Raw genomic sequence first — 26,528 nt, 5'->3', positions numbered from 1 at the left:
AAAAGCCTCAGGGGTGCCAACACCTGTGCTTGCATGTGTATCAGAGAAGTAGGAACTAATTGTACCTAGGCTCAACTCAAACAGAGGAAACCCAGCCAACTACGTAGGTTTTGTGAAGTCAAAAATCTTGTGGGAAAACCTACAACTGCCATTCTACTAAATCATAATAATCCTGAAGTACATTCTAATATTTATCCAGAGATAAGTGTGGTTCTCGCTCCCCCAGTAAAAGTTACATATTTCTGACTGGGAAGAATGAGTCTCAAATTTCACTTACATTCTCCATAATACTGAGGACAGACATGGACCAGAAATTCAAAAACTACATCCTCAGTAGAAGCGATTTTTTCCCTTTTTCTAGATGTTATTCTTTCTGGGAAGCTGAGATTATTCGATTCCTTTTTCAGCCAGGACATGAAAGTCACCTTCATTCAGCTTCACTGCTGGTATTATCAGGGATTTATCCAACAAGAAAGTCCACTGACAAAGAAAGGATAAATCCCTCTGGGTATGAGTATATGTATATTAAATAAAATCATGTTATAAAGTATGTTAAATATGCACACGTTGAAATAGCAGGCAATGGAGCTGCAGAGTAAGGGATAGGAAAGAACCAGTTGGGTGGAAAGAAATATCCACATAGATCTCCATCACTCCCCCAATATTCAAACATAAGTACATCCTCCATTGAGCTATCTTAATGACTACCTAGGAAAGTACTTGTTAAGTATGTATATGAGCCAACACAACAGCAGGCAGTGAGCTCCGGGTGGGTTAGCATTGCTATGAGGATCTGGGTGCTTCTGATGCTTCTGGGAAATGCTGGGAGACATTTACAGGAGTGAACAAGGAAGCATATGGATCAGCAAACAAAACCAAAACAAGCGTGCAAAGGAAATGATGTTAAATTCTGACATGCTCTAGAACAGCAAACTGGACAATAAGAGACAGATGTTCTTTTCAATAACATACCTCAGAAGGCTTCGGGAAGGAAAATTAACAATAGCATTGATACTTTCTCTGAGAAACATCTTTCACTGTGACCTATTGACTTCATTACCCAAAGAAAATATGTGTTTCTTCTCTCCTTCAGTAGTGTCATCCAGGTTCCTTTGGAGAGCCATTTCTCATTCAGGTTCCGAATGAATGAGGCTCAATTCCTACCCACTCTGTAATTCTCTTCACTGATGACAATCAAGCATTAGAAGTTCCTGGTCTTAAGATTTCTCCCAAAAAATAAGACTTCTTGAAAAAGATAAAAGAGAAATATAAATCATGTAGGTATAGTTCTCCAGCTTTGAGTTAGGAACCTTTTGTATAGGCAACATGAGAAGCTGTGTAGACCTTAAGTGGATGTGGTTGTCATTCCTCTTGAAGTCAACAAATGGCTTTCAGCATTGGGACGGTCCATGATGATATCTGCATCCATATCCCAATGCTCAGGAGAGAAATCAGGTTCCCAGGCTCTCTCCTGGTAAGACAAATCAGGTCCTTCAAGATTATTTAAAAGTATGACTTTTACTTTGTATGCAAAAACAGGAGGAAAAGAAAGAACTGAAAAAACAAAAAATATATATAGGATAACCACTCTCAACAACATCAAAGCAAGCAAGCAAAGCACTAGGAGATACAAAATACAAAGTCACTACCTACTCTACTATGTCTCTTTGCAGTGTGCCCAAGCCGTTCACAGGTCTAGAATGTTCAACTATGACCAGAACAAAAGAAGTTTGATGGGAACCATGAAATATTATCCAAGACAATTTTCATGCCCATAGACATACAGGCTTTGGGGATAATTAGCTGATGCCTGAGTGATGTGTATGTGTGTGTGTGTGGGGGGAGGGTAATATGATGTATATATGTATACATGTATATGTATATATAATATGTGATATATATGTGTGTGTATTGCGTGATATGTGAAATATATACGTATGTGTGTGAGATGTGATATATATATATATATGTTATTTGTGATATATATCTGAGTGTGAGATATATGTGATATACATATATTTGATATAACAACATATACATATTCAATCTCACTTGTTAAATGATCCCCACCAACAGGAGTCAGTATTTATTGCTCTGAAGTTGACAGAGCTTTCGGCTGTCTGTCTCCTCACTCAATTTCACAAATCACATCACTTATGGCAGCTGCCATGGTCCCGACTCCCATATGGAGAAAAACAAAACTGAAGATAGTTTTAAAAATTCCTGAAAGCCACTATTAATATTAATTGTCTGCTAGTCACTCATTAGCAGGCCATCTGAAGGAGCTTGGGCTGCAAAGGTTCCCTTCATTTTGATAAAATGGGATGCAAATATTTTCAGTCAATGTTCGGTTAGCATAAACATGCACCAGTCAAAACCAAAATAAAACAAAATCAGTACACTCAGGAGTGTAACCCTCAAGAGTCATGGTTTTTTTAATTATTATTATTAGATATTTTCTTCATTTACATTACAAATGCTATCCCAAAAGTCCCCTATACCCTTCCCCCACCCTGCTCCCCAACTCACCCACTCCTGCTTCCTGGCCCCAACATTCCCCTGTACTGGGGTATATGATCTTCGCAAGACCAAAGGCCTCTCCTCCCACTGATGGCCAACTAGGCCATCCTCTGCTATATATGCAACTAGAGACACAGTTCTGGGGGTACTGGTTAGTTCAGAGGGATTGTAGTCTCTGAGTGCAATTGTTTCTAGAATTTTCCATCTCTTCAGCCAAGCTCATTCAGAAATCCATGCATCTGATCACAGGGCCATCTAGGTGAATAGCCAGGTCAAGGCGAGGCCATTGCTATGTTCTAAGTCTCCTCTAAGTCCTTGCCCCTCTGCCTCTGGGAAGTAAGAAGAGGCAAACATTTTTAAAATAAACCAGAATAGTATATTAATATTGTATCTTTGTCCATGAAGGTCTCATGTGGAAACAAATAAATGTATAGTGTTTTGGGTTTTTTGTTTGTTTGCTTTACATCACCATTGAGGTAGACAGTTTTAAAGTACTATAGAACAGTCTGCTGACTGTTTTGTCAATAAAGTTTTATTGGGACATGCCCCATCTATTCATTGGTTTTTCACAGTATCGGGATAAATGCAGTCCAGATTCCACAAAACCTATTTATTCTCTGGTTTCATAAGAGAAGAGCTTGTTGACTGGTGCTGTATAATATGTTCCAGTCCTCAAGAGAGAATAGCATTCTGGTTAAAAGGTGCAGGGGTGGGGGTGGAAGGCAGCATTCAGTGTGTGATTCCAGTTCTGCTACCCAATAATGAAACACTTAATCAAAGTCTTCAGTTTCTCTTGGTGCCCTCCTCTAAAACAGGAGAATGAGCTGAAGTCTCCAAGAAGTGTTGTAAAGACCAACTGAGACGCTACCTCTAAAGGGTTGAGAGTAGTGACCAATTGAGATGCTACTTCTAAAGGGGTGAGAGTAGATCCCGGCATAAAGATCATTACCATTGTCACACTGGCAAGGACCGCATGAACTGAACTCCAAACGACAAGCTTCAAATGGCACTACACATTCTTGTAAGGATTTCTAAGGTTTGTCACCAAGCTGTTCAAGGGGACTCTTGCCTTATTTTCGGTGACAAATGATAGGCAGGGGTAAATGACAGCTGAAGGGCAGCCATTTTCCATCCTTCTCTTGCTCAATTCCCAAATCGTGGCTTTGGATTCCAAGAGCTTCTGTCAACCTGTCTGAAGGAACACGGTCTACACAGATGTTCAGGCTTCAAATTATTTGATCCTTGAGCTTCTTGGTCCCTCTGTTCTCTTTCCTCGTCTTAGCTCCCTTATAGTTTTAAGTCACAACATCCATTCCTTCTTGGTTTGGTAGTACCCAGAAATCCTAGAGGCTGTGGAGAGGGTCATAGAAAAGAATGGTCACAAGACTAATAAACCAATGACACCCAAATGTCAATGCAATGATGTCCCCAGCTAGTCAATTTCAATTCAGGTGCTCCATTTTTTTGTCCCTTCATTTACTTTAGACAGGAACAATTCTGGGTTAAAAATTTTGAGGTGGGTGGGTGAAGGAAAGGCCATCCAGAGACTTCCCCACCTAGGGATCCATCCCATCTGCAGACACTAAACCCCCACACTATTGTTAATGCCAAGAAGCACTTGCTGACAGGAGCCTGGTATGACTGTCCCCTGAGAGGTTCTGCCAGCACCTGACTAATACAGACGCAGATACTCACAGTCAACCATTGGACTAAACCTGGGGACCCCAATGAAAAAGCTAAGGAAATGATTGAAGAAGCTGAAGGGGACTGCAACTCCATAGGAAGAACAATATCAACTAACTGGACCCTGCCCCCCGGAGCTCCCAGGGACTGAGTCATCAACCAAAGAGTATACATGGAAGGAGCCATGGCTCCAGCTACATATGTTGCAGTAGCAGAGGATGGCCTTATTTGACATCAATGGGGAGAGAGGGGAGACCCTTTGTCCTGTGGAGGCTTGATGCCCCAGTGTAGGGAGGTGCTAGAGCAGTGAGGCAGGAGTGGGTGACTGGGTGGAGGAACACCCTCAGAGAGGTAAAGGGGAGGGGAGAAAGGGAAAATGGGTTGGGGGATTATGGAGAATAAACTGGGAAGGAGGGTATCATTTGAAATGTAAATGAATAAAATGATTTTTAAAATACCCAAAAAATGCAAGTGCAAGGCTAGAGAAATGGCTCAGCCCTTAGGAGTGTTGTCTGCTTTTCTAAAGGACCCAAGTTTAATTCCCAGAACCCACACGGTGGCTCACAGAGGTCTGAAAGTCCAGTCCCAGAGGTCTCATGCCCTCTTCTGGTCTCCAAGGTCACACATAGTGTACAGATATCCATTCAGCCAAAAATATCCATGCTCATAAAATAAAATTAAAATTTTATAAAATATAGGTTCAACTTCCATAGTACTTGATGTCACAGGGCAATGAATATCATAAAACTGAATTAGTAGCAAGCAACAGAATTCCCTCATAGCCCAAGTGACTCATGTTATGAAAAAAAGCTACCTGACTCTTCCCCATTCCTATGCCAATCAAGAGAGTGGTTCTCTCAGCTTAGTACCTGCCTTAATATCCACTTCCTCCATGAATGAAGTGTCTACTATGTATCAGGGATTAGAGAGATTTGGAATAGGGTTGATATTTTTATGGACTTACAATTACTCTCAAATGTATAGATAGCATAAATAGTGACGAGAAAGTAGAGTTTTATGTCTGCATGTGGGGGCAGTGTAGACTTTTCAGTGATGTGGAATGATGCATCCCCTGTACCAGAGAGCAAAATTTAGTTCACAAGACTTCTCAGCTGAATTTGGTATTTGGAAGCACGAGGGTGCTTACAGATCCGCTGAAGTTATCTGGTTGAACTATCTGCTTTAGTAATTACAGGTGGGGTTTTTTTCCCCCCTCTGACTTTGCCAATTTCAATTTGTAACTCTGAGTTTAAGAAAAAACCACCCTGAATTAAAGACTGGTTCTGAAAATCGTTACATTTGCCACCCCCTCGCCGGCAATGTAATGATTTATCAGTAATACGCTGAGGGCGCAGAGCTCTGCCAAGATTTACTTCCTGTTTCCACTCGGGTTGGCTTGGCATTATTTTCCAGTGTTCCAAAATTGCATGTCAGGATTTATTTGAAAACATAATAATTTGGAAATGGATATCTTGCTAATTAGAGCATCTGTCTCCAGCTACAGCTTTTTTTTTCTTCCCAGCTCGGTCCTGATTTACAATAATCACCTCACCTTCGCAGATACAAGAGAGTGTTTAGGAACAGCCCTGAGCCCCATTCGGCCTCCAGAATAACATAAAGTCAGCGCAGGTTATGCTACCGCTCGGTTCCCTGTGAATTATCGCCATCTTTTGTTCCGATCAGTTTGGTTTCTCGCCAAAGCATTGATTTATATCGCCCAGCTTCTGAGCGATGTTACTGCAAAACTCTCCCGTCCAGGATGAGCGATTAGGCTTTCCATAACAAAGATCAGACTTAATCATGTGTGTTATACAGCACGGTTTCCTGGCTCTTTTTGTGTTCCTCTTGGCTTCCTTCTCTGAAGTGGGATATGGATCTATCTCACCAAAGCGAAGACTCCGACCGTCACCACTGATGTCTTTTGAAGCTTGGAAATCGTCCATCTCCGGAATTCAAAACAATCCCAGAACCTGCTAGAGGAAAAGGCCTGCTACTGTTTTGACGACTGGACGTTTTAGCTAAACATGTATGTAAGACAAACGTATTTCTTCTGTTCATTGCTGGTCTTCAGACTATGTTCAACCGGACAAGCTGTCTTATTCTTACAAGGTTGGGTCTTATGCTTGACTTGACTTGAGGGGAAAGGGGGAGAGTTTCTTGTGCCTCTTGTGGCAATTATTCTCACACAACCAACCATTACCCAGCTGTACTAACTGACAGCCATTCAGTGTCCTCTGGTCACCTTAAAGATGAGAATTTGGAATGTTAAACACAACTGATAAACTTATTAATACTCCCAGTTACCCTCCCTTTTCAGTAAGATGTGTCTCAGATGTGATAACCTTTACCATATAAAACACACCTTTTTCCTGTTTCCTAAAGCAATCGCTATGCATTGAACATTTGTGGTCCCACTCCTGGTTCACACCGTGAAACCTCAGTCTCCAATGCAGTGGGGTGCAGAGACCAGGCCTCTAGGATATGGTTAGATGACCAGGATGGGGCCCTCGGGACGAGACCCAGTGTATGGAGAGCAGAGACTCTCAACCTTCCTAGTGTGGCCACCCTTTAATACAGTTCCTTATGTTTGGGTGACCCCTGGCCATAAAATTATTTTGTTGTTATTCATAACTGTAATGTTGCTATTATTATGAATTGTGGTGAATGTATCTGTGTTCTCAGATGGTCTTAAGCAATCCCTGTGTAAGGGCCATCAACCCACATAATGAGACCCACCGCTAGAGAGGAAATTTTACAAGACTCTTTACCATCACTCTTCTCTCCCTACTGAAGACTAAACAGGCAAATCCCTCTCTCACCAAGAGAGGACCCCCCCCCCAATAACTCAACCCCGCTGCCAGCAGGTAACAGTCCTCTAGAATCTAGTTCTGTGAGAAATAAATATTTGCCATGTAAGCCACCCTGGCAGTACTATTCTGTTGTTATAGCAACCAGAACCACCCAAGGCACCACACATAATGAAACCTACCCCCGCAACCTTTAATAAACAACACCAGGATCAGCAAATCTCTTCTTTACATTGAAACAAAACATCTATTAACTTTAGGAGAACCAAAATGTTGGGGCAGCAATACAAAAACAAGGCTTATGTAACAAATGGCTTGAGCATAGCCTTATACAGATGTAACAGTGGGACAACACCTGTAGATGTAGCCCAGATCACTACAGAACCAGGAAGAAAGCATGGGCTAGATGCAGTTGTGACTGGGTGAGTGGTGGATTGGAGTGGAACTTATTTATTCTAATTGGTCTCTAGTTTTAAGTATTTCATACATGTGTACAGTGAAATATGATATCATATCTACTCCCTACCACCACCAGGAAGCCCCACTCCTGGGCTTAATTTGCCAAATATGTCATGCCTTTCCGTCATAGTTATAGGTGTGTTGTTGCTGCTGCTGCTGGTGATGTTACTGATTTTTTTTAAAAATGTTTTACTTTCCTGCTTAGGTTATCAGGGATGCTTTTTCTTTTATTACTATCTCTCTCTAAGAGTCACTGGCCCAGGAGGGACTGCATCTGTCACTAGCTTGCATCACAATGGATGTATGTCCCCAAACTTCCCAATAAGAAACTCTACAGTAGAATAAAGCTGCAGAAAAACCCAGTGTGGAAATAAGACTAAGCAAAGCATTCCACAAAACTTCACAAATGAGGAAAACTATAAAGAATGCATGCCCTTTGTGTGTAGTTTATACAGAATCTATCTATACACGAACACATAAATATGTGTATAAATATACTTCACAGTGATTAATGCCTAGATAATTTCCTATTTATTTGTTTGTTTGTTTGTTTATTTGTTTGTTTGAGACAGGATTTCTCTGTGTAGCCCTGGCTGTCTTGGAACTCACTCTGTAGAGCAGGCTGGCCTTGAACTCAGAAATCCACCTGCCTCTGCCTCCCAAGTGCTGGGATTAAAGACATGCACCACCACTGCCCAGCTTATTTTCTTTATGAATGATTTTATCTAAATTTGAAATAATTAGAGCCCAAATGAGACTAATAATTGTTGTAAGGAAATGTGCAGTAGGTAGTATCTGCTGGTTTTGCTTTTTCAAATTTCTCTCTTGTTTCCCTTTAGCTGCCATTGTTTATGCGAGTCTTTGGGGAGACAGTCCTGGCAAGATATATTTTTTTTAATTGATAATTCTGCTGATTTTGATAAACTTTGGGAAGCTTAAACTCTAGGTGCGGAAAACTCAGAAATCATAAATTGATACCATTTAATGCAAAGGGGTCGCCATGACTGAGGCAGAATGCTAAGAAATTATCTGTGACCCTCCAGCAAAGAAAAATTAGAACAAAAGAGCGGGGGAGGGGCACATGCAACTAGAGGTCAGAGAAGTTGAAGGAGTTGGTTCTCTTTCCATCAAACTGGTCCTGAGGATTGAGCTCACTGTCTTGGCAGTGTCTTTTCCTGCTGAGCCGTCTACTTCCTATTTTCCTGCTAGCCCTAAGTCTAATTCTTGTGAAACCTGAAAGCAGAAGATAGCCTTATACTGAATTAACACTGAATCCGTGTCTCAGACACCTGCAATTTACCAACACGATTGTGGTGGTATCCAATTGAGTAAACATTTTATTGAAACAAGAACTTCACAAATGGAGAGCAAATTTTTATTTATTCTAAAATGTTTATTAGAAAGGTCAACCAATAATATAAATATATAAAGTATAATCTGATTTTTTTTTAAAAATCCAATCATTAAACAAACTAGTTTTAAATTCTTACTCTCTGCTTCAGTTTTGTGTCCTGGGTTTCATTTTTCATATGTCAATGTTAAAAGGAAGAGAAATAACTATACGTGTTAGGGACTGAGAAGATGTCTTTTTCAAAGGTCAGAGCTGCCTGTGGACACTCTGGCAAATTAGGTTTCAGATCATTCAAATGGAGAAAGCAAAACCAATCATTGCCCAAACAGCTTTGCTCAGCTTGCAAGATGGGGGGGGGGGGGCAGGGGAGGGACCAGAATTCAAGATTCTTTAAAAGGAATTCCAAAGTGGTTCATGCCTATTTTTAATAGCTTTTTTGTCTTCATTAGGGTTTTACTGCTGTGAACAGACACCGTGACCAAGGCAACTCTTATAAAGGACAACATTTAATTGGGGCTGCCTTACAGGTTCAAAGGTTCAGTCCAGTATCATCAAGGTGGAAGCATGGCAGCATCCAGGCAGACATGGTCCAGGAGGAGCTGAGAGTTCTACATCATCATCTGAAGGCTGCTGGCAGAATATTCACTTCCAGGTAGCTAGGATGAGGGTCTTATAGCCTCCACACACAGTGACACACCTATTCCAACAAGGCCATACCTCCTAATAGTGCCACTCCCTGGGCCAAGCATATACAACCATCACACCTTTATTTCCTGACAAGCTGGTATGACTGGAAACTGCCACAATTGTGTTGGTAATTTGGGGGTGTCTGAGATATGGATGTGTTAAATGGCCTGCCAGGATTATCAACCATAATCAATGACAGGGTGAGGACTGATATGCTACCTTCTGGACCAATCACGTTTTGTTTGATTGTTTTTGTACCACAGAGTCGGTCTATCTCCCAAGCTTTAAAGGTGGTGCTTGTTAAATGGGAACTTCTTTGCTAGGCTGATCAAAAGAAAAGAAGAGCAGACAGGCGTGGCAGTGGAAAGAACTCTCCAGAAATTGGAGGAAGTGAAATTAAACATTGGCATCAGTAGGAATTCTGAGTTCTGCCTGTAGTCGGAAATTACCCAGACAAATAGGTGAGCCTATGCTGATGAAAGACAAGGAGATATTCAGAGACATCCCTTATGGATCTTGTCATGAAAGAGTTATCAAGAAATTTGTCTCTGGGATTGTAGAAAATTTGCTATTCCTGCCACGGTTCAATAATTTCAAAATTCTTCCTTTGAAGCTACATACAGAGGTATTGGCTTAACTATGAGCAGAGAATACAGACTCACAAGGCAGAGGAAATCTTTGTTTCTTTTTAGCTAGGTCCTTGCTTGCAAAAGAGTGCTATGGCAGTTGGTGAAGAAGCTCATTCTAGAACAGGAATATCTGCTTGTGGTGCAGAACAACTCGTGATATTTCCATGTCAGAAGAGTAGCATTTTCTGGCATGGTTTAAATATTAATGGAGTAATGCGTTCCAGAATCCTGGGCTCTGAAGGCAGAGTGGAGAGGAAGGGAGAGCTGGCGTTATGTGGTGTGTGAGGAGCACCCGCTGAACACGGGCCAGTGGTCGATCACTAGCCTTGGCTCTTTAAGATGAAGTTTTCGTCTTCTTTACAAAGATATGGAACATGTTTTCAGAGGCAGATGCTGGGTATTTCTAAGGGTACCATCTTCTCAGGAGGGTTAATGAGCTCCACAGGTACACTCATGTCAGGTGCAATAGAAGTCCAGTCCTGCCTACAGGCAGAATGACAAATCTTCCCCGGAAGGATCTGAATTGGGTTGGAATTCAGAATGGTCAATGATTCACTTAAGCACATGATTCCCATTTCTTCATGCTTCTACCTCTTAGGAAATTAGAGGAGTTGGTCAGCCTGCATGTGTGTCCATGCTTGAACTGTGTGGATGCATGAGCCTGTACCCTGTCTTCAAAGGTGAAGAAGGTGTCCACCCATCATTGAAAAGAGACTCAGTATTCAGACACTCAACTTTAGTTTCAACAATTGGTTTAAAGTAGAACCAGGCCGAGCCGGGCATGGTGGCGCACGCCTTTAATCCCAGCACTCGGGAGGCAGAGGCAGGTGGATTTCTGAGTTCGAGGCCAGCCTGGTCTACAAAGTGAGTTCCAGGACAGCCGGGGCTACACAGAGAAACCCTGTCTCAAAAAACCAAAAAAAAAAAAAAAAAAAAAAAAAAAAAAAAAAGTAGAACCAGGCCTTCAGCTAAATCTGAAAGTCAGCTAATGTGCTTTATGGGACTACAGCTACCTTCCTTTGTCAATGTGGCCGTAAGAAACTAACTTTTATTAGTGTTTAATTTTCCCTATCCCGATTACACTATCTACACTGTCCACTTTACCTATGTAATATGGCATTCTACTGAGGAGTCACGTGCCAGAACTTTCTTGAGCTTTCCCCCAAGTATTGATTGAGTACTTTCCTCTTCAAGGCCTGGTATCATATGACTGACAAAGGAGATTTAGATCACTTAAATAGAGAAACAGATGACAAAGTTTCACAAAAACTGAAGATTTTAGTCTCCATATAGGTGCTCAATTTCCTCCTCTTCTCCTGCTCCTGGGTGACACTTGGGACTTAGACTTACTAGTTGACAAACCATGTTATTAAAAAAAAAATCTATGTTTGAGGCATCAGAGAGAACCAAGCTTGAGTCCTTCTTGGCTACTAGTTGGCCTTGTCACCTTTGAGGGTGGTGTTGCTTAATCCAATAAGCCAACCAAGAAGACATCATAAGGCTGGAGAAGTGGTTCAATATTTAAGAATCCTGGCTGCTCTTTCAGAATTCAAAGTTCCATTCACAGCATCCACATGGTAGCTTACAACCATCTGTAACTCCCAGTCCATGCTATCGGGCACCCTCTTCTGGTCTTCTTATGCCGCATGGTGCATAAGCATATGTGCAGGCACACATAAAATAATAAAGTTAGCTTTAAATTAATTAATTTACTTATTAATTAATCAATGAATTGATTGGTTGATTGACTAATGAGAAGGGCACAGAGTGAAGTGTCCTGAAGAACAAGACTGCTCACATGTCCGCAGGTTCATCTTCAATAAACTCATTGGAGGGTAAGCAAGAAGAAGTTTGGCAAACAAGCAATGTTTTAATTATAGTAAACATATGAAATTAACATGACACCTCTTCTTCTGACTTTGACTTTCACATGGGTGTTGTTGTGGCCTAAATATATTCATACATTTGAACCCTTGGTCCCCGACTGGTAGCGCTGTTTTGGAAGGTTGTGGAACCTTTAAAGAGGTGGAGCCTCATTAGAGGAAGTGACTCATTGGAGAGGATGATGGGATTTTGTAGCCTGAGGCCACTTCCTATATCTTCCTCTGCTGATTAACTGTGGAGGCTGTGCCACCGCTGCCCTACACGTCTGCCTTGGTGGACAGTATCCCTTCTGTAGCAGATGAGGAGGTCAACTCTTCTTCCCAAGGTTTCCATCTTGCCAGGTATGTGTTCCCAGCAGCAAGAAAAGTAAATTATTAGGCAGGTGGCATTTAGCCACTTTGAGGGCCTTCATTGAGTCCTCTTATAGCTCTCCAACTCAGTACTTCTTGCTTAGGGAATGGTGCCACCCATTGTGTCTTCCCATCAATTAATTTAATTAAGACAATCCCTCACAGGTATTCTCATAGATCAAGCCAATGTAGACAGCCATCTGCTGAGACTCTCTTCCTGGGTGATTCTAAATTGTATCAAGTTGACAGTTAAGAGCAGTACAATCCAGGTTCTTCTCCCTTTTCCCTATTTCTCAAGGAAGACAAAATAAATTATTTATCTACTATTTAAAGTATTATGCAGCCTTAATCATTCCATCAGGTGACTTTTTAAACTTCCTAGCTGTTATATATAAAATTAGGTAGATATGCAGTGATAAAAGATATCATTGATGTAATTTGTCTTCTAAATAATAACAGAAGAGCTATATCGTCTTTTATCTAAAATTTGGCTGTCTTCATTTTCTCCACAACACAGGGCCCAAGACCCACATTATTGCATTATATGTTTTTTCAAAGCTATTGAGATACCCTTGAGTAAGATTCATCACCTTGTCCTAAATTCTCTGCACACTCCACTCAAAGCCTGGTGGCAGACAGAATGGATTGTCAGAAAACATAAAAGACAAAATAAAAATTGTATGCTCTTTCAGGCAAGTGAGGATTTGCCCTGTAGCATTTTTTGATATTAACTCATTAATCCTTACATGCTATCCAAAAGAGAGATTGAGAGGAAGAGAGCCCTTAACTCTGCATCTACCAGGAAGACTTAAACCAGAGCAAGGCCCCACCCCAGGCATAGATGAAGCCTCTTCTCAGGGATCAGGGCAAGCAGGAGACAAGGAAAGATGGGATTCAGAAACATCTCTGTGGTTCTCTCCTTCCCCCATCATCAGGACAGAAAAACACAAAGCCCAGCCATGAGTTTAAAGAGATGATGACTACCATTTTGAAGTTCATAAGGAGTGTGAGCCAAGCATTCTAAAACACTTAGTCAGGTTTCCAGTTCTGACTGGCAGACATCTTAGCAGAACAGACCTTGATGGTGTAGTGTTTAGGTAAAGACATGTCTTTTTAAATCATAAACTGATTCCAGTTATGTCATTATGGAAGTACACATTCTCTCTCTCTCTCTCTCTCTCTCTCTCTCTCTCTCTCTCTCTCTCTCTCTCTCTCTCTCTCTCTCTCTCTCATTATTACACAAGACTTTCTGGTTTTGTATTAAAAAATAAACTGGCCAGGTGCTCAGAATTGTACCTAAAGCATATCACTATTAGCTTCCCTTCTTCAATCTATTTATCCCACACTTGAATTCATGTGTGCTTGGCTTTAGACCCTGTTTAATCTAGTTTACAGTCTATTTAATCATTGCCATATAACCCCATACCTTCTGTAGAAAAGGCATCTTAGAAATGTGCAATTTCTAATAGTCAATATGAAATCATAACTTAGGAAAACATTGCTGAGCTAATTACGAAGGACTATCAAAATATATCCACATCTTTTCTGGGCCACAATCCATATCCGAATCATAGTAAGTGGGAAAATGTTTACAAATCATTACAAATTTCCCACATAGTTCTGCTGGGCGTTAGGATCAATCGCGTCTTCTCCATCATTTTCTTTGACATGCTGGATCATCTCCAGCCTGAGCTCTGATTTTAGAAACACTCACTTTATTAGCAATTATACAAATAAAAAGACAAAACTAAAACAGGCTTTAAAATATAGAATATAAAGAGCACTCTTCAGGAAACTATTTGAATTCTTTCATAAACATAATATGTTATTTATTTTGAGGGAAACACTTCTTGACATTTTAAAGACAAGAAACTGAAGGATACATGCCAAGAATTTAAATTGTTTTGCATATTCTAATAGTTTACATATTAAGCAAACTAGGATGGAGCTGAAAAATTATAGTGAAATAATTTGTTTATGACAAAATAAAGGGGGGGTGTTCTACACATTTGCCTGTTCTGCTTGTGTGTTAGCATGGGGCTGCTCCCTCTGAATATAAAGACCACTGTACCACTGTGCATACAGGGTTGGAAGAGTAAGTCAACACTCTGCCCATCTTACCCCTCCTGAAGCTCAGACTCCTTGTCATACTAGAAATATATTCTGGGAAATAATGGAGTAAGTTCTTTCAGATCCCTAAAATTATGCCTGCCACAAACCAAACACTACATTTTAAAATTCAAAAAAAGAGGGGTTCAAATTTGCATTCTGAGAGGAATGGCTTATAGGTGCCTATGAATGCCTAAAGTCTGTGGACCCCTAAATTGGTGGATGACGATTATTCTTCTGTAAGCTTTTTTTCTAATTCATTCTACTCTTAAAGAATGGACAGATAAGGGAGTAGCCCAAATACCCCATTCTGTGTAGCTGCAAACTCACATTCAGGGGGTTTCTTTATAAGCTCAGAATCCACAATGTTCCAGACAAACCTAATGTCCCACTGCAAAAGTTTCTTGACTCTGAATCCACTCTGTTTGCCTGCATACACTTTGTTCTATGATGATTTTTTCCCCTTTGGTTGAGATGTCTATTCTCCATGGGGATGCCAACTACTTTGAAACCGTGATTATTTTCAGACTACCACAAGTTGGATGCCTTCTGCACCCTGTACCCTCAGACACACAACTATGACTCACACATAGGAAGCGGGTGTCAAAAGAGAGAACACAGCTTTCCTTGATGGCAAAGGGAAGGATTTCCAACTGGGCTAATTGTTAAATATATGAGGGGATGTGTTTATAATTCTATGATCTGCTAAACATAAACATAAAAATGATGTTTTTTGGCCAAAATAAGCTTGATAACTTCCAATTTCATTTCTGCCTTCCTTAATAAGATGTTTTGTCCTAAAGAAAATTCAGTTACATGAGCATACAAAATACTCTCAATAATTTGTTGTCTTCAGATTGGAGGCTTCAAACATCTCCCTTCAGATTCAGAATCCCAAGGTGGTCTAAGTAGTGTTTAATATAACTCATCTGATCCTCCTCCCCAGCAGTTCTAGAATCTTCCATGATTCACTTCTGAAAGAAACTGAGAGAATGTGAACAAAAATGTAGGCGACTCCTTAAATGAATCTCAGTGGGTTGGTTTCAACCTGCACAAAAGCAATAATGTTCTATAAAATAATGGAAGAGTGGTAGGCACAGCTATACCTGTTCTTAATCACTTTGGAGTGATCAATGGGACATTTGATCTACCTGCTGAGTACCAGTCTTCTCTTGATAAGCATACTCTAATCTCTTGGTAACCTTGTATTTCGCAACACAGCACTCTCTGCTCAGGAGAAGGGTGGTGACTCCATTCCTGCCTAAACATGGTTCCTTCTTCCCACTAAATGACTAGAGAGAGACCAGTATGGGGAAAACACAAAAAAAGCCTTCACAGGGAATTTCTAAAGAAATATGTTTCTATTTTGCTCTCTGATAGCTGCAAGGGAAGCTCTTTTCTCTTTCACCACTTGTTGGAAATTAGAAACCACAGTCCGGTTTACCTGCTTCAAATCTTTATTGGATGAAGCATACACAATGGCTGGCAGACAGAAGAGATGAAAAACAAAACAAAACAAAACATGGTTTCTGGAAAGATAGTCAGTCAGTCAGTCAATTAATTATGTTTGGATTTCAGGTTCTCAGTACCATTTACATGTACCCATCACAGAAAGGTCATGGTCTATATGTCTAGAAGTGTTGCTATTATAAGGTATGTGGTTGGGTATAGTAACAAACTGTATCCCTAACTACTATAGCTATCACTTTCTTAATAACGTGGGGTGATAAATGCTTGTAAGCCCCAGAATTCTTCCCATATTCAACTGTCCAGTGAGGGCTGATGGAACAATATTAACAACAGTATTGCCGGGCGTGGTGGCACAAGCCTTTAATCCCAGCACTTGGGAGGCAAAGGCAGGCGAATTTCTGAGTTCAAGGCCAGCCTGATCTACAGAGTGAGTTCCAGGACAGCCAGGACTGCACAGAGAAACCCTGTCTCAAAAAACAAAAAACAAACAACAACAACAACAACAAAAAACAAAACCCAAAACACAACAGTATTGACTGACCACTCACTTCACTCACAGAGGTGAACAAATACTACTTTCCTCAATGGGAAACTGGGACATACAGTAAGTGACTTGTCAAATGCCATGGGCATCGTGCAGGGCCAGGAGGGCAGTCCATGCCCATCACAAAGCAAAACTCATGCTCTGAGTCCAACTGATACCCAAACTTTAGCAGATGGTAAATAACTGATTGATGTCAGAAAACTGATCTGATGGTTTGAAGCATGTGTAAGACTCAGAGTGGCCAAGGCAAAGCGGCAAGCTTACATTACTTTGTACAGTGATGATGAATTTGTGGTAAGAATATGATGAGTCTACACTCTTGGAAATATTCAAGTACTATAAATTGTTATTCATGATCGTCACTGTGTTTGAAAATAGCTCCTAAAATCCTCCCTGCCAACAGAAATCACTTATCCTTTGGCCACCACTCCAGGTCTCCTGTCACCATTTTTGTCCACACTTCTGTAAATGCAGGGTTTTGGATTCCACACATGTGAGGTCATCTAATGTTTGTTTTGCTACGCCTACTTGATCTTGTTTAACTCAATGCCCTCCTGGTTCATCCCCATCGTTGCAATGGCACTGTCTCCTTTCATTGTCTATTGTGAACGCACACAGCATTTTTAATTATCCATTCTGACGGATGCTTAAGTTAACTCTTAGGTTGGCTCTGGTGAGGGATGCTGATTTGAAGGTTGGCATATTAACTACTTTTTCTGGGGCTGTGATAAAATATCCTTATAAAAAGCAAAGTAAGGTAGAAAACAGCTCAGCTCCTAGGGCTACAGAGAACTAGAATCCGTAAAGGAGGGGTCAGCGTGGCACAGAGGCAGGAGCAGGAAGTTATCTGGTCATAGTTTGTCCATACACAGGAAGCAGGAAGTGAAGTAGGACCTGAAGGTTGGAGGAAGAAGCTCTACGCCTTCAAAGCTTGCCCCAACTTACATACTTTGCTCAGTAAGTCCTCATCTACCTAAAGGTTCTATAATCTCCCCAACTGAGGACCAAGTGTCCAACCACAGGGGCCTATGGTGGACATTTCTCATGTAAACTACTACAATGGGTAGACCAGCTCTCCTTAAAGGGTTTGTTTCTTCCAGATAACCATGAGAGAAGCAGTTCTCAACCTGTAGGTCATGACCCCTGTGTCAAACATAGATCTTCAGAAATATTTACATTACAATTCATAACAGCAGTGGAGTTACAGTAACGACGTAGCAACAAAAATAATTGTATGGTTAGAGGGGTCACCACAACGTGAGGAGCATTAAAGAGTCACAGTATTAGGAAGGTTGAGAAACACTTCTCGAGAGGAGCCACGGGATCATACAATGGCCCAAATGTGTAAACTTCTAAGAAACTTCTATGGCATTTTCATAGTATCTGTTGGTAACATAACAGGATGTCCACAGTAACAGTATGCAAAATTATCCCCCTGCCATGCCTTCAATAGCATTTCTTTTATATTTCATCTTTTCTGAAATAACTATTCTAATCAGGAAGAAATAATATCTATTGCAGTTTAATTGGCTAATGATGGTAAATATTTTAACCTAGCAATTTTTAATGTTCCGCCCATTTCTCAGAGTTTGGGAATGTTTGTCACGGGAACTTACATACTTAGCCTCTAAATAGGCAACTGAAATCATCTACTTTGGATGGTAACTAACTAAATCTTTAATTTGGAATTTCACGATAGAATATTCTGAACCCAAGTTAGATCATTTTAATCCCCCAGATAAGTTAGCCTGCAACATAATACAACCAGGAAAAAAAATTAAGATTCGGTTCAAATGACTAGAACCATTTTTCCTCCATATGTGTCCCACGGTTTGGTCTTGCTCTGATTTTCTGATCAGTTGCCAGCTGAGCCTCTTATGGTACCTTATGGAGTCCTTTTAAATCTGGTGCTTCCAACACTGGGCATTCCCCTGCCTATAGAAAATTCAGGAAAAGGATGATTCATCATCCCTGAACCTTGTTATTGTAGTTTTAATTCACTGTTATTAAACGGACTCAGGAGTTATAGGTCAAATTCAGACATTAAAGGGAAACTGTCCCCTGATTGATTGCCATAAAAGGATGGGAATTGAATGTGCATGTCACTGTGTCCCCCTGCAGTTGATTTTCAGATGAAAAAGCTAATTCCAAGTCACCAAATTAAGACACGATTCGATGCTTGCAATGACGATAACACTCCATTTTCTTTAGATGCCTAGTGACTTGGATGAAAAATGTACAAATGCATTGTGTACATCCTCTGCTCCTTAGAACAACCCCGCAACCCCATCTGCATCACGCCCCTGAAAAGTATTAACGGGTGGCCATTCTACAAGCACTCGACAGGGACGTAGATCTTCAGAAGGGAAAAGAAATCAGAAATATTTTAACAGCATTACTCGGAATGACCCAATTTGACAAATTGACCGTAGATATCAATAAAACATTACAGCAGAGCAGTAAATAAGCACATTTAGTCTGTGAATGACTGGAAGTCACACGAATAACTTCTAGTCTCTAGAGTCCTTTCTGGTGAGTAGAAAAGGGTCTTTCATCAAATGGATCTCCGAATATAGAGAGCTTGATATGAGGCTTCAGGTAGCAAGCAACACACTAAGGACGGTGGGATAATTGAGCCCTATCCATATTCATTTAGTGAACTCTGTGGAATTTGAAAATGATCCAGGGCATGTGAGATCTCTAGCAATTTATGAGTATGATAGAATTCTTACCTCAGTTGTTCTGAAAAAGTCATATAACATAGGGATTATTACTAGTTTAAAAATGTATTGATATCACTCACATACTTAGGGAACTAACACTAGAATAGTGGCAGCATCTTGCATTACATACACGGATATATGTTCATTATCCATGTTAGATGGCATTGTTAGATAATTACCTATGCAGAAAATGAGAGATCCCCCTCAAGACCCAGGGAAGCATTTATGTAACTTTCTTATTTATACTAAGGTAAACTTGGCAACTGTGAGAGCCTAGTGACTTGGCACCCACTCTGATGAGAGAGCTAGTTGCTATATATTTTGAAAAAAAAAAGCTAAATACATGTGTCCTTTCTGGGAAAACACTCACTGAATAAAGCACAAACCAGATGGTTTTCTGAGCATTTTGTGTGTTTACCTGTACAACTCTCCCTTAAGAATAGTCACATTTCTTGGTCACATTGTTTCTGTAACCAGATTTTACCTCTGTCCATTGTTCACCTACAATACACTAATCTCACACCTGCAGCTGTAGCTCAGCCTTGCCATGTTGGCTCCAGCCTCCAAACACAGCTCTCATTTGCAAACCAGCCCTCCTCCAACCATAATTATAATCTGCCTTTCATCCTAGCAGTCATTGTCTCTGTGCTCCCAGACAGCCTGTATGTGTAGGTTTCTCTACAAGTCAGTCCATAGGCAACTCAGAGATCAAAACCAAAATGAGCCTATGTTGGTAACCTCTGCAGTATGCAAGATACAAGCCACATTTCTTATTATCTCATGCCATGATTTACATAATGGGAGAAATAATACATAGAGAAATAATATCTTCTCTTTTCTTACATAGAGAAACAATATCTTACATAGAGAAATAATATCTTCTCTTTTCTAATTGATTCTCTATTCGAAAGTTGTCCTTCTGAGACTGTATAGATCATGATAACTGTGGTCACTCTACCCTACTGCAGTCTTCAAATTACATAGGTGCAATCATTAGATGACCCTTTTAAGAAGTTTGGCTATGGAAAGAAAACAAACAAAATTGTTTACTTGGTGAGCTGGATCGAGGAAAAGCTCTGCATCTTATGGACAAGGCTTGAAGGAAGCATGCCAGAATTCAGAAGAGACAGAAAAAGGGATGGTAGGCCAGGAGAGAGCGTGGTGTTGGGTAGACTCCTTCCTATTGGGTAGAAGCTAGAGACTATCAAAATAGGGTGAAATCCGTTAAAGGAGTTTTGTGAACTTTTAAAAAAGCATTCACGTCTCCGACCTTGGGTGCAATCTACATTTTCATGTAAAATCGTTTTAAGTGACTGCTCATTTGAGATCTAACACATTATAAAAAGATGGTTGATAAGCAAAGGATTGATGAGTATTTAAGTGTGTGCTGAGTGTTCCTCACCTGCCAGACACCACAGCAAAGTATGGAATGTTGGATTTGACTGCCACCCCAGCAAATTTTACAATACATTTCTCACCATGAATGTTATATGGATTCAATACAGCATGAGAGACTCAGTGCTCATAGAAGCATGTTGTTGTCTTGCAATGTTTTAACTTATGCACAACAATGTCCCCAGTACCTTTTAGAGGAACTGGAGAGATGTGTTTACATGGTGACTGCCTCCAGAATCTATCTCTCTCGGTAGAAGCTCCCACGAGGCATGCGAGTTGCTGTTCTGAAGGTGCACTAAAGCAAATGATTCAGTAAGTTCAATCCTTCCACCGTGTGATTAACAACGACACAGAACATTACACACAGAACATCGCACTGCAGCATGCCTAGAACCAGGCACCACAATCTTCCCCAAACCCAACAATCAGGGACCAGAAGTGTCCTGCTCTTCTGGGGAAGACCAGGGTGGACAGGAATGGGTGTAATAAACACACCTTCCCATCTTGATATGTACAAAGCAAAAGGGGCCAAGAAATACATGCACGGGATGAAGTAGCACTGGCCGCAGGTAAGAGCAGTGTTATTTCTTGAGGTGACGCCTTCTTAAAGTGTTGAGATTTTTATCTGCGACTATACACATTCTTATTCAAAAAAGCGTTTTTCAGGATGTAAACATTTCTGAGCACGTTCAACTAAAGGTTAAAGTTTATGCTTAACTCATGGTGGCAGAGCAAATGTTCAAGAACTTAAAATCGACCACAGGGACACCAGAGAGCATGCTCGATGTACACCATAAAGATGGCTGGCAAGAATACATCTGAGCATGCTCAGCTTTCATGGCTCATGGTAGCTGAAATGGAAAGGCCACTCAGAAAGAACATTAACACAGGCTTTTAGCTCTAAAGCTGAGTGCCACTCTTAACAGCTATGGGGGCTTCAAGTTGCTCTTTGATGCATTAGTGGAAAGCCAGGTTCTGACTTAAGTTTCCATTCCTCAGATAATCTTTCATCTGTTTTAAGAATGTATTTGAGGGGTTGGAGGGATGGCTCAACTATTAAGAGGGCTTACTGTCCTTGCAGTGTACCTAGGTTCTGTTCCCAGCACCCAGGTGGAGTGGCTCTCAATTGCCCGAACTGCAGTTCAAGGATCCTATGTCCTCTTCTGGCTTCCATAGATACCTGAGTGCATGTGTTGCCTTTACAGACAGGCATACATACATGTGCCTGTCAAATTAAAGTAATAATTTATGAAAAAATATGTTTGAAAACTACTCTCCCCTTTAAGTCCTACTCCATGAAGGGAATGCAGGGCTGACACTGCTCAAGTGGCCGAGAATCTGAGACTAGATAACCATAGACCGAGGGGAAAGCCAAACACTATAGTGTTACTAAAAGGAACCTAACAATAAAATGACTCATAATGACACTCCGCTATACTCACAGAACAGGAGTTCATGTAGCCATCATGAAAGACACTTCCTTCTGTAGTAGGGTCCCAGGCTGACATGGGAATGTAAACATGTGCTTCCATCCGGAACCAAAAAGCTATCTTCAATTGACCACTCACAATGGAAAACTTAATTTTCTCCAAGGGAGTCTCATTGGGTGCACAAACCACAAGTCAAAGTAGGGCCCATTCCCAGAAGGCCAACACAAAGGGTGGTTGGTTGGTTTGTTTGTTTGTTTGTTTGTTTATCTATAATCTCATATTGCTTCCTTTGGACTTTTTAACTTTATACCTTACTGGTCCTTTATACATTATAGCTTCCAATTATGGGTTTTTATGATGTGTGTGCATAAACATGCGTGTATGTGTATGCGTGTGCGTGTAAGTGTATATGCGCTCACAGATTTCTCATGCTCTTTGGTTTTTTTCTTCTTTTTGTTAGTTTTTAGTTCTTGTTGTTTTATCTTGTTTGTATTTTTAATTTACCTGGTTTTTTTTTTCAGGAGAGAGAAAGAAAGTGTGGAGTTGGTAGACAAAAGGAAAGATCTGAGTAGAGACGGGGTAGTGGGAACAGTATATAGTAGGTAGGGGATCAGAATATATTGTATGAAAAAAAAGCTTTATTTTCAATTTTAAAAAGGGAAAAACTATTAAGCTAAATGTTAATATTTTCCAGGTTAGGTGCTTCCAGCATCTTTATAGGTCAGTGGGATTATATGTGCTTATAGACATAGTGTAAATGTGGGCCCATATGTATGTATATATGAATATATGTGTCTGTGTGTACCAACACACAACAGGAAATGGCATCCCATAGGAACTTAAAAGTGCTAATGAGTGTTAAATTTTCAGGAATTCGTGAGCCAATGGTTTAGAATTATATAACATTAGAGCTAAATTATACTGAGAACAAGAAAATCAAGTGCATTCATAATTCCTAAGTTTAAGAAAGTCCTCTCCCCAACTATATAGGAATTAACTGGATATCTTCCACTCAGTGGTCACAAGTATTCATAATTGTAAAATCAGAGCTCAAAGTGATTAGTTAAACATAAGCATTACATCTGGAAATCTAGCAAAAGAGATTATGTCTTGGGAAGAAAATCTACGACATAGTCTATGTGGTGCAGTGGGGAGAAGAAATTTAAAATGTAAGACAGTCTGAAGTCAAGGAATCCCTCCTAAATGCATAGTGTCTCATCAGAATGACTCCATGTGTGTGCAGCCTGTCAAACACCCTAGATTCTCCCCTGGCCATGAACAGCAAAGCCTGAGTTAAAAAGAGAAGCCACCTCAAGCCTCGCCCACTCTACCCCAGTCGTCGGCCCACCCATGGGCCAGACATCTTGAAAGAGAAACAAGCATAGATAGAGAAGACTGAACCAGGCAAAGGCCAGAAGTGTTCCCGTGGACAATTGCTGGAAAGTATTTCAAAATCAAAAAGACAAAAAAAAAAAAATAGTGGTGGATTTTACAAAATACAGTGTGTGCACATGCATTTTGCTTTAACTCATAGAGATGAAATTACAGCCGGATTTTATTATTCTATGCCTCATACACAGATTATTGAGGTACTGTATCTACCTCACGACCATAAATAACCATAAATGAAGCGAGACGGATTCATTGCTGACATAAATTCTTTCTGTATTACTGCTTCTCTGGACATTGCTGCCCTAGCTTTTGCTCTTTGTAACCAACACACACACACACACACACACACACACAGAGAGAGAGAGAGAGAGAGAGAGAGAGAGAGAGAGAGAGAGAGTAATCATAACCATAAATTAAATGGCTACATACTTGCAATAGGTGTTAGAAAATACTCCTGCTAATTGATAAAGACATACCGCTGGTAGGTGCATTACAACGTAAAGGAGGCTCCCTGAGTTGTTTATGGCTCTTTTATTCAAAGTTTAGTTCTTTTCTTTTCTTTTCTTTTCTTTTCTTTTCTTTTCTTTTCTTTTCTTTTCTTTTCTTTTCTTTTCTCCTCCTCCTCCTCCTCCTCCTCCTCCTCCTCCTCCTCTTCTTCTTCTTCTTCTTCTACTTCTTCTTCTTCTCTCCTCTCTCTCTCTCTCTCTTTCTCTCTCTCTCTCTCTCTCTCTCTCTTTCTCCCTCTCTTCCTTTCTTTCTTTCGTGCTTTGGAAGGAAGGCTCTTCTTAATGCTATGAGATTCATTTTTTAGGGCTGATTTTACCCCTTGGCATTGGACCAAGAGTACCAATTTTTAACTGTGTTTTTAAACACGTGCTTAGCAGCAATGAGGCAGAATGGAAAAGGATAATGGGAACCACATTACCAAAAGAAAACAAGAAGAGAGAACCAATTCACAGACCTATGCAGCCAGCTGTTTGGCCTCATTAAAAATTGAATCATCCTTTACATTAAAATATAATATCACTTCCCACGCTCACGTCTGGGCAGACAAAGGAAGGTATCCAAATGAACACCTTTTATAACTGATTTTTTTGTCTCTAAGGTACGGAAACATCCATCCCGGGGACATTTGTATGCTTAAGCGATTTTTCGGGTCATAGGAAAGATCCAGGAATCCAGCGCAGAGACTCTGAACTTCCCCTGCAATGTTTGGAAAACTCAGCCAGAGTTAGCAAAACCTGGAAAGAAAACAGGCCTTGATACTCTGCCCAGCTTTGCCTTGGCTCACATCAGTGATGATTCACAGCAAGACCACATGGTTTCTCTGTGTCTCAGCTCCTTCCTTTTCTAAGAACTCGTGTTTCTAGAAGCCTCTACTGCTCTCGTGGACACTGGGGAATGCAGAGAAAAAATAGAAAATGCAGATTGAGGGCATTGATGGAAACGTGGGGGAATACTTCTTTTTTGTTTCTTTTTAAGAAGTAAGTTGGAGAAAATCAATCAATCATGGAGCTGAGTGGTGAATTCTTAAGCTCATGAAAACTAAGTTTTGCCGAGTTAGATCACTTGTAGAATATTTTATGCACAGCGGAATTGTGTATGCCATACAGCACACGTAGAGTAGATCACTGCTGAGATGCTGGCCACAGTGAAGAATAGAACGGAGCTTGTTTGCATTCCCGGAGAGTTAAATGGGTTTTGAACCAGCATTAATGTAATGTCTAGCAAAGCAAAGAAGCAATTTTTACTAAGATTCTGCTACTGAAGGTGAATTGTCCAGGCGTTACATTCAGATCAAGAATGACGGAAGCATTAGCGGAAGTCCGCTGTGATAACGTCACAGAGTGACGTCAGAGTGACGTCGTCGTGGCCACTTTCTGTGCAGTGTTACCGTGGCAGGGGGTGACTGGCTGACAGGAGCTTCACAAGCTGCTTCTCTGTGAACATCATGGAATGGAGAACAATCAGTTTTGCTCTAACAAATTCAGCCCAGGTCCTGCTCAAAACTTACAATACAACTCTTCCCACCCCTGAAGTAGCTGCTAATGTCCCTAAGTTCCTAATTACCATTGACATTGTGGAAGCAACCCAAAAGGCTAACAGACGTTCTCTCGGGAACTCAAAAGATGAAAAAGTAGGGGCTGGAGAGATGGCTCAGAAGTTAAGAGCACTAATTGCTCTTCCGAAGTTCCGGAGTACAAATCCCAGCAACCACATGGTGGCTTACAACCATCCTTAATGACATCTGACACCCTCTACTGGTGTGTCTGAAGACAGCTACAGTGTACTTACATATAAAAAAATAATAAATAAATCTTTAAAAAAAAAAAAAACGTGAAATGCCAGCATTGAGTGCAGAAAAACAAAGAAGGGGGAAGAAGAGAAGGAAGGAGGAGAAGAAGAAGGAAGGAAGAAGAGGAGGAGGAGAAAGAGAAGGAGGAAGAGAAGGAGGAGGAAGGGGAGGAGGAAGAAGAAGAAGGGAAGGAAGGAAGGAAGGAAGGAAGGAAGGAAGGAAGGAAGGAAGGAAGGAAGGAAGGAAGGAAGCAAGCAAGCAAGCAAGCAAGCAAGCAAGCAAGCAAGCAAGCTAGCTAGCTTTCATTACAGCTGCTAACTGGTCAACAAACCATCTCAAAAATCTACAAATGAAATTCCTAGCCCAACTTCACACCATTATGGAGATTTCACCATACATTCCAGCTTGTATCTGAACCCCCCCCCCTCCCACCATGTTAACAGGATAGGGACAGGGAGGACTACAAACAGGTGCATAGGTTATGTTAAGCACATAGATTTTTGTCAGAATCAAGACTCATGAAAATTAATTGCCCCTGCCAGACCTTTCCAATCCCAGTGAAATCATTTATTTATGTAACTGATAATGTTTGTCTTCAGCTAAGAACTCTGGAGTACACTGAAGGAGATTTGCTCCTGGTGACAAATGCCAAATAGGGTGTGTTTATTCATGTGTGTGTGTGTGTGTGTGTGTGTGTGTGTGTGTGTGTGTGTGTTCAGGGCTTTGAAAGCATTTGCTTTTTATAATATTGTAAGATCTTTTGAAGACAATGGTATGTTAGGCAAACACCCGGACAGAA

Source organism: Mus caroli, unplaced genomic scaffold (genome assembly GCF_978045245.1).
Source record: "Mus caroli unplaced genomic scaffold, Mus_caroli_1 scaffold_9, whole genome shotgun sequence".
Classification (NCBI taxonomy): Eukaryota; Metazoa; Chordata; class Mammalia; order Rodentia; family Muridae; genus Mus; species Mus caroli.
Note: the sequence above shows the minus strand (reverse complement) of the source record.